General features: G+C 45.8%; 1 long non-coding RNA gene across 1 annotated transcript; it reads left to right on the top strand.

Annotated features, from left to right (window-relative positions):
* Window positions 1–415: 415 nt before the first annotated feature.
* Window positions 416–8,176, top strand: LOC143267813 (uncharacterized). Its single transcript, XR_013043355.1, has 4 exons — window positions 416–1,515; window positions 2,243–2,663; window positions 7,415–7,542; window positions 7,988–8,176. It is a non-coding gene; the product is annotated as an uncharacterized LOC143267813 (long non-coding RNA).
* The last annotated feature ends 269 nt before the right edge of the window (window positions 8,177–8,445 follow it).

Genomic DNA, 8,445 nt, shown 5'->3' on the forward strand with positions numbered 1-8,445 from the left:
AGAGCTGGAAACAGGGCCACAAAAACACCACTACAGGAACACCCAGAGCGGGGTCTTGCACAACAGCAAGAAGTGGGAAGAACCCAACATGTTGACCAGCTGAAGAGCAGATAAACAAGATGAGTACAGTGGAATACTATTCAGCAATAAAAAGAACCGAGTGCTATCACATGCTCCAACATGGATGAACCTTTGTTCCAGGCTAACTGAAGAGAGGGCTATTCTTAAGAACCTCATACGCGCCGGGCGGTGGTGGCGCACGCCTTTAATCCCAGCACTCGGGAGGCAGAGCCAGGTGGATCTCTGTGAGTTTGAGGCCAGCCTGGGCTACCAAGTGAGTCCCAGGAAAGGCGCAAAGCTACACAGAGAAACCATGTCTCGAAAAACCAAAAAAAAAAAAAAAAAAAAAAAGAACCTCATACTAGCCAGGTGGTAGTGGTCCAGGGTTTTAATCCCAGCACTCAGGAGGCAGAGGCAGGCAGATCTCTGAGTTTGAGGCCAGCCTGGTATACAGAGCAAGATCCAGGATAGCCATGATTATATAGAGAAACCCTGTCCAAAAAAAAAAAAAATAGGAGAGTCATCTGTAGCACAAATTCTAATTGGTTTTAATAATAAAAACCCAGAGCCAGATATGGAGGTAAATGCTGAAAGATCAGAGAGACAAAGGAACAAAGTCACAGCCACCTCTAACCCCGCCAACTCCTCAGCCGAAAAAGGGAGATTCTGTCTCCACAAATCCTCAGACTGAACGCCCCTGAGTCTGCAGCCTATAGGGGAGGCTGAACTTCTGTCTCCTCTGCCTTATATCCCTTTCTCCACCCAGCCCTATCACTTCCTGCCTCAACCTTCCTAGTGAGGATTAAAGGCATGTGACTCCCAAGTGAGTCATCACCGCCTGGCTCGGTTTCTTGTTCAGACTGGATTAATCTCGTGTAGTCCAGGATGGCCTTTGAACTCACAGAGATCCGTCTGCCTCTGCCTCTGCCTCTGCCTCCTGAGTGTTAGGATTAAAGGTGTGTGCCACCACTGCCTGGCCTCTGTGGCTAACTCTGTAGCTGGCTCTGTTCTCTGATCTTCAGACAAGCTTTATTTGTGAGAGCATATTTAAAATATCACCACAGTCATTTATGGGATATACAGAAAAGTTAACCAAGGGACAGGAGACAGAAAGCAGATCTGTATTTTCGTAGTATTGGGAGAACTGGGAGGAAATGGAAGGTAACCGCTCATAGATAGCACTTCTCTGGGACTGATGAAACTATTCTAAAATGACTGCAAGTGAAATTGCAAAACTCTGAATGTGCTTTAAAATTCATGAAACTGTACCCTTGAAAAGCATTTTATCTTATGTGTAAAGTGTTCTACTCGCATGGATGTATGTGAACCACAGGCGTGCCTGGTGTCCCCGAGGAGGTCAGGAGAAGACACTGAATCCCCTGGAACTAGATGTATGAATGTTTGTGAGCCAGCACGTAGACACTGAGGACCAAACCCAGGACCTCTGTGAGAACCGTAAGTCTTTTAACTGCTGAGCCATCTTTCCAGTCAGAAACCCCACATTTATTTGTTTATCTGGTTTTATTTTTGTTTTTTTGAGACAGGGTTTCTCTGTGTTGCCTTGACTGTCCTGGAACTCAGTCTGTAGACCAGGCTGGCCTCAAACTCAGGGATCTGTCTGTCTCTGCCTCCTGAGTGCTGGGACTGAAGACATGTGCAACCCCTGCCTGGGCTGGGGCTGCAGCTCTGTGGTAGAGTGTGTGCTCAGCATGTACAAAGCACTGTGTTCAATCTTAAGCACCACAAAAGCTAAGAGGAAACAAATAAGATTTATTTGCTTCCTCAGCTCTATGGTTAAAGGCCCTTGCCCCATAAGCCTGACAACCTAGGCTAGATTTTTTTGAACCACAATAAAAATGGAAGGAGAGAACCAACTCTGACCACTACACATATACTGTGGCACACATATCCAGACACACACACACATCTATCCAACACACATATGACAATTATTAATTTATATATTTTTTAAAAATCCCAACCAGGGGTGGTGGTGAAGTCCTTTAGTCCCAGCACTCAGGAGGCAGAGGCCGGAGGATTTATGTGTGTTCGAGGCCAGCCTGGTCTACACAGTGAGTTTCAGGACAGTCAGAGCTACATAGTGAGACCCTGTCTCAAAACAAAACAAAAAACCCAATACAGCAGCATGCATCTGTGTTCTTTACCCCCTCCCCACCTCCAGGATGGGAGGTGAAGACAGAGTCACCTGGAAGTCCAAGGACCAGCCACCTGGGGTCTGTCTGTAGCATGACAGAAACAAAAAAGACCCTGTCTCAAGAAGGCTAAAGGAGGGAATTAAGCTGGATAAGTTGTACTCTGGCACGCATGTACTTGGCACCCTCCCCTCGTGCAAAGCTCTCGAAGAGCATGCATGCTCTCACCCATCCTGCCCTCCCTACATATAGCTATCATGGTAATGGTAGGCAGGTGTTCAATAAACAGGTTTTGGATGTCACTAAATCACACATATCAGAAGTGGGAAATACACTCCAGAAAGTTCTCTGAGCTTGGTGTGGTGACACAAATCTGTAATCCAGGATCTGGAGGGAGAGGCAGGAAAATCAGGAGTCCAAAGTCACCCACAGCTGCGTGCAGAGTTCAAGGTCAGTCACATCTGAAGTTTTCTAGATGTGGTGTATTTAAGAAATCCAACAGGTAAGCTGTTGAAACCCAAGTTTCTTGTCCTCGGGACACACAGTGCATATGCAATAGAGAACAGTTACCCAATCTACAATCCCAAACTGACTGTGTACTCTTTGACACAATGTAGTACTAATGTAGGTGAGAGAGCCACTGACTCAGAATGAAACTGGCCAACGTGTGATACTGACACGTGTGTCTCGGGATAACTTTTAGAGTGTAAAGTGGGGAGACATTAGATTTCATACCCAAAGGGAAAAGCCAGTCACCAAAACTATACAACCTCCTTTGCAACATTCTAATAGACAGTTAAGTGGAACCTGTAGTATACTACTCAGTTCCATTGGAGTCTATTGATACTACCAATACAGGGGCGGGAGAGATGTCTCAGAGGTTAACAGCACTGGCTGCTTTTCGGAGGACTTAGCTTAAATTCCCACTACCCACGTGGTGGCTCAGAGTCATCCATAACTCTAGTTTCAGGGAACGTGGTCTTCTGGTCTCTCTGGACACTGCACACATGCACAGACATACATGCAGGCAAAACAGCCATACACATAAAAAAAATTTTTTTGTTTTGTTTTGTTTTTTGTTTTTGAGACAGGGTTTCTCTGTGTAGCTTTTGGAGCCTGTGCTGGAACTCACTTTGTAGACCAGGCTGGCCTGGAACTCACAAAGATTGACCTGCCTCCTGAGTGCTGGGATTAAAGGTGTGTACCACCACCACTTGGCTTTTTTTTTAAATAAATATTTTCAAAGAAGAAAATTTCCAATAAAAATCCAAGTGGCAATTCTGATTAGCAGTATAATCAATAACCATCTTGTTGGTTTTAAATGTGGCGCTTTTACCATTCGAGGAAAGGTCAGAGGCACAACAAAACCCAGTGTTAGAGCTTTATTAGGAGGAAGGGGGGGACAGAAGAGAGCGTGGCCAGGCCTGGGGCAGAGAGTGCAGGAGAGAGCGAGTGGGGGGAGGGAGAGCAGAAGAGAAGGGAGGAGTCTGTGTCTGGCTTTTTAAGGATTCCCCTGCCACGCATGCATGGATTGTGTGACAGCATTGGCACAGTCACTCAGCGCACTGATGATGTAAGACGTAAGACCCCTTGCTTAGCCACTAAACTACGCATGTGCAGTCACATAGCTGGAGTGGCAGAATCCTAACACATCTATTAGAAATCTGAGGGCCCGAGAGATGAGGGGTCAGCAGGTACAGCACTTGCCATACAAACAAGAGGGCTTGAGCTTGAATGATCCCCAGGACTGACACTGGCCTCTGGCTCCCACACATGCACACGTGGACGAGCACACACACGGAATTTTTAAAAAAATAAATAATAAATTTGAATAAAGCTTGGGTGGCATGGTGATCCACATCTGTTATCCCAGCACTCAGCAGGTTGGGGCAAGAGGATTTCTAAAGTTCAAGGCCACCATGGGTTATATAGAGAACTCAAGGCAAGCCTGGGAGAAATAGCAAAACCCTGTCTTCAAACCACCCCCTCAAAAAATTTTTTTGACTAAGATTTCCTACTAGGCTATTGGTGTTGATTAACCTGGGTCCTCTGGAAGAGCAACAAGCGTGGGGATGAAGAGATGACTCTGGTCAAAGTGCCATTGCTGTCCCAGAGGACCCTGGCCCAACACCCAGCACCTACAGGGCAGCTCACATCTGTCTGTAACTCAGGTCCTCAGAGATCAGTCACCCTCTTCTGGCCTCCATGGGCACCAGGCTTGAGTGATGTGTAGGCAGGCACACATGCAGGCAAAATACCCATTCACATAAAAATCATAAAAGTTAAACAAATGCTCTTAACCACTGAGCTGTCTCTCCTACTTTCTCTTTCTTGATGGCAGACACCTTTAGAAGCCTCTGAGTCTGGATGGGTGAGAAAGCCAAGCAGCTTGTCAGTTCCTAGCTTCAAGGATCAAGGCCTATCCTCATTAGCTGGAGAATGTATGAACAGGAAGTTGTCACTGAAATGATATGCAAGGTGTACTTCAGGGATCTGATCCCTTTATGCACCTTGAGATCCAAATGAATAGGTGGAGAAGGCAACTAGTGGGCAATAGAATAATACTGGAACCATATCATGTTGGGAGGTGTCCCAGAGGACTTGAAATAATGGCTGTGCAGCAGAAATATCTGTATCTGCCCCCTCCCCAAAGAATGTTTTTATGATAACATAAAGTTGGGGCTCGTACATTTTCATATTAAACTTTTTTTTGAGACAGGGTCTCACTGTGTAGCTCTGGCTTCCCTGGGACTCTCAGCCTGCCTCTGCCTCCTGAGAATTGGAACTAAAGGTGTGCACCACCACTTCTGGCCTTAAACGTTTTTGCTAACTAAACAAAACAGCATTTCTTCTCAAAGCTTCTTGTAGAGCAGTCAACCACTTACCCACTTACCCAACATTTACCAATTCCTAAATCAGTTAAATATCATATAGTTATTAATTTTTTTGTTTTGTTTTGTTTTTCAAGACAGGGTTTCTCTGTGTAGCTTTGTGCCTTTTCCTGGAACTCATTTGGTAGTCCAGGCTGGCCTCGAACTCACAGAGATCCGCCTGGCTCTGCCTCCCGAGTGCTGGGATTAAAGGCGTGCGCCACCACCGCCCGGCTAGTTATTAAATTTTTAATATGCCAGAGGGGCAGTAGTGGTGCACAACTTTGATCCCAGCACTTGAGAGAGAGAGGCAGGCAGATCTTTGTGAGTTCAAGGCCAGCCTGATCTACAAAGTAAGTTTCAGGACAGCCAGGGCTACACAATGAAACCCTGTCTCATAAAACAAAACAAAACATTTCAACATGCCAGTGTTTATTTTTTGAGAACCTTGCTTGTATATAATATGTGTGTGTGTGTGTGTGTGTGTGTGTGTGTGTGTGTGTGTGTGTGCATGTATGTTCTAGAACGTTCGGGTGTACTGCCACATTGTTCCAAATGAAAAAAAAAATCTGTCAAAATATGTTAATTGTGCCAAAGGTTACACATCCCACTCACCCCTGCTAAAAACTAATCTCTCAGTAAACACTTATCTCTGGGAAAATATGCTATACCCGTTCTCTTACCTCCTGGACATTCTTGCATCAATTATGGTTTAGGAAACACAGTGGAGGAGTGAGAGATTAGATTCAAAAAGGGAAACAGAAGTCCTTAAAACAGGCGAGTGCCAAAGTAGAAACAGAGGCGTGTGTGCACTTCCTAGCTGTGGATTTTGTGACTCGTCATGGAAACGCCTCACTTGACAAACTAACAGGTGAGAGCTGATTTTTTCCTTCAAAGGAGCTCTTTCATTCCACCTCTGGAGTGACTTTTATGTCCCCGACACTGGTTTAACATTGTCTGGGATAAGAGATGATGAAAGACACCACTCTGCCCTGAAGCAGCGTGGAAGCTAATCTCGAAACATTTCTTATATGCCAATGGCTACCATGTTAAACAAAACATGCCAGGTACCAGAGATGGTGAGAGTTCAGAGAGCCAAAGAAGTTCAAAGTGGCGCTCTCAGCTTGGAGTGCAGCTAGGGTGGCCATCTGCCCGGACTTACACTTACTGGTGTGGCGGTCACCTTTGTAGCTGTTACAAAATACCCAAGGAGACAGAGGGTGCAGGATTTATTCAGACTTGCCAGTCCACAGCTGGCTCCGTGGTTTCTGGGCCTGTGGAGGCATCATGGGTGGTGGGGAAAGAGGGGAGAGTAGCCCATCATAGCCAGGTGTGTGGTGGAGCAGAGCTGCTCCCCTGGTGGTGGCAGGATACAGAGAGATGGGAAAGATCCCAGGACAATAGAACAATGCACTTTTCAAGACACGCTTTTAATGATTGACTTCCAGTGATGCCTCCCCATCTCCCTATAGCCCACTCAGCTATAAATCGTTCATGCATAAGCCACTGATGAATTTGATGTCCTCATGATCCAATCACTTCTCAACACATGAGCCTTTCTTGGGACACATCATATTTAAATCTTAACAGCTGGAATTGGTAGGCAGCATCTGGGGATGCAGGACCATCACTGATTAGACTGAAATAGTCCTGGGCAAATCAAAGGCAGGGATTAAAGGCATGCGCTACCGCCTCCCAGCTTGTTTTTTTTAATTTTATTTCTTTGATACGGGATCTCATGTAGCCTAGACTAGCCTCAAATTCACTATATAGCAGAGGATGACCAAATTCACTATGTAGCAGAGGTTGATCCTCCTGCTCCACTCCCCAAGTTGAGATTACAGGTGTGAGACACTATACTGGTCTCTGCGGCTGTTTTCTCCTCTTTTATTTTATTTTGCTGTTGTTGTTGTTGTTGGTGGTGGTGGTGCTGGTGCTGGTCTTGGTGGTGGTGGTGGTGGTGTGGTGGTGGTGTGGTGGTGGTGTGGTGATTTTGATACAGGCTCTCTCTTTAGCTCAGGCTGGCCTGGAACTTGGGACAAGCTTCCTTCCTCAATTTCCTTAATTCTGAGATTACAAGCCTGTGTCATCATCAGTTGTGAGACTTCAAAAATACTTATTTTATAGCTGGGACTAATAGTACCTGTTTTTTATCCCAGCACTTAGAAGGTAGAAGCAAGAGGATCAGGAGGCAGATGGATCTCTGTGAGTTCAAGGCCGGGCTGGTCTACACAGTGAGTTTCAGGCTAGCCAGGGATATGTGAGGCACTGTCTCAAAAATAATTGACTTGTGTTTGTTGAAGTTTACATTTTTTTCATTACATTTTACAGAGAGATGGCTCAGTGGTTAAGGCCCCTGGCTGCTCTAGAGGACCCCAGTTTGATCCCATGATCCACTTGGCAGCTCAGAACTATAACTTCAATCCCAAGGGAGTTTGGCCATCCCATCACCAGAGTAGGTCAGTCCCGGCTGTCTCTCGGCCATTGCCAGCAGTCTTTTGTGGGGGTATCTTTGTGGATTTTTGTGGGCCTCTTTAGCACTTTGTTTCTTCCTTTTCTTGTGTGGTCTTCATTTACCATGGTCTCCTATTCCTTGTTCTCCCTCTCTGTTTTTGAGGGATACAATGCTCTCTTCTGACCTCTGGGTACTGTATGCATGTGGTGAACAGACATTAACAGGCAAAACATCCATACTTGTAAAATAAAGAAGGAAAAAAAATTGTGTGTGTGCACACGTGCCATGGAGTGTGAAAGTTGAGGACAAAGGACAGCTTGTAGGAGTTGGTACTCCTCCACAATGATGTTCCCAGGGATCCAACCTAGGCAGTAAGGCCTGGCAGTAGGTGCCTTTGCCTACTGAGGCATCTCCTGGCTCTTGCTGCAGTTTTAGTATCCATTTCCCAGGTGATCATCAGCTTGGAACTCTCACACGTCTACGGAATATCAGAAACCCTTGTGTCTCTCCACCCTTGAGCACTGGAGCCTGACCTAAAGTCCCATAAATGTCAGGCAAGCACTACTGCTGAGCTACATCTCCAGCCCCTCATTTTCTTTTATTTAAATTGATTCTTCTATCTTGATCATTAAAGTACCACGAACATCTTTCCTCTGTGTATACTTGTGTCTTTTGTTTTGTTTTGAGATGGGGGTCTCACTATGTAGTCCTGGCTGTTCCAGGTGCATCCCTCTACCCTTTTCTGAGAAGCTTCTAGATGCAATAGGCGGTGATTAACACCGAGACCCAGCCCTCAGAGCGCTCAGCTCTAAAGGGAGCATCTATTCTACACGTGCCCCACTTCCAAGGCTTAGGGATCATTTCAGAAGAGAGGGCAGGAGAAGTTTAAGAGCCCGAGTGGGTGGAG

This window comes from Peromyscus maniculatus, chromosome 11, assembly GCF_049852395.1.
Source record: "Peromyscus maniculatus bairdii isolate BWxNUB_F1_BW_parent chromosome 11, HU_Pman_BW_mat_3.1, whole genome shotgun sequence".
In the NCBI taxonomy this organism is placed as follows: domain Eukaryota; kingdom Metazoa; phylum Chordata; class Mammalia; order Rodentia; family Cricetidae; genus Peromyscus; species Peromyscus maniculatus.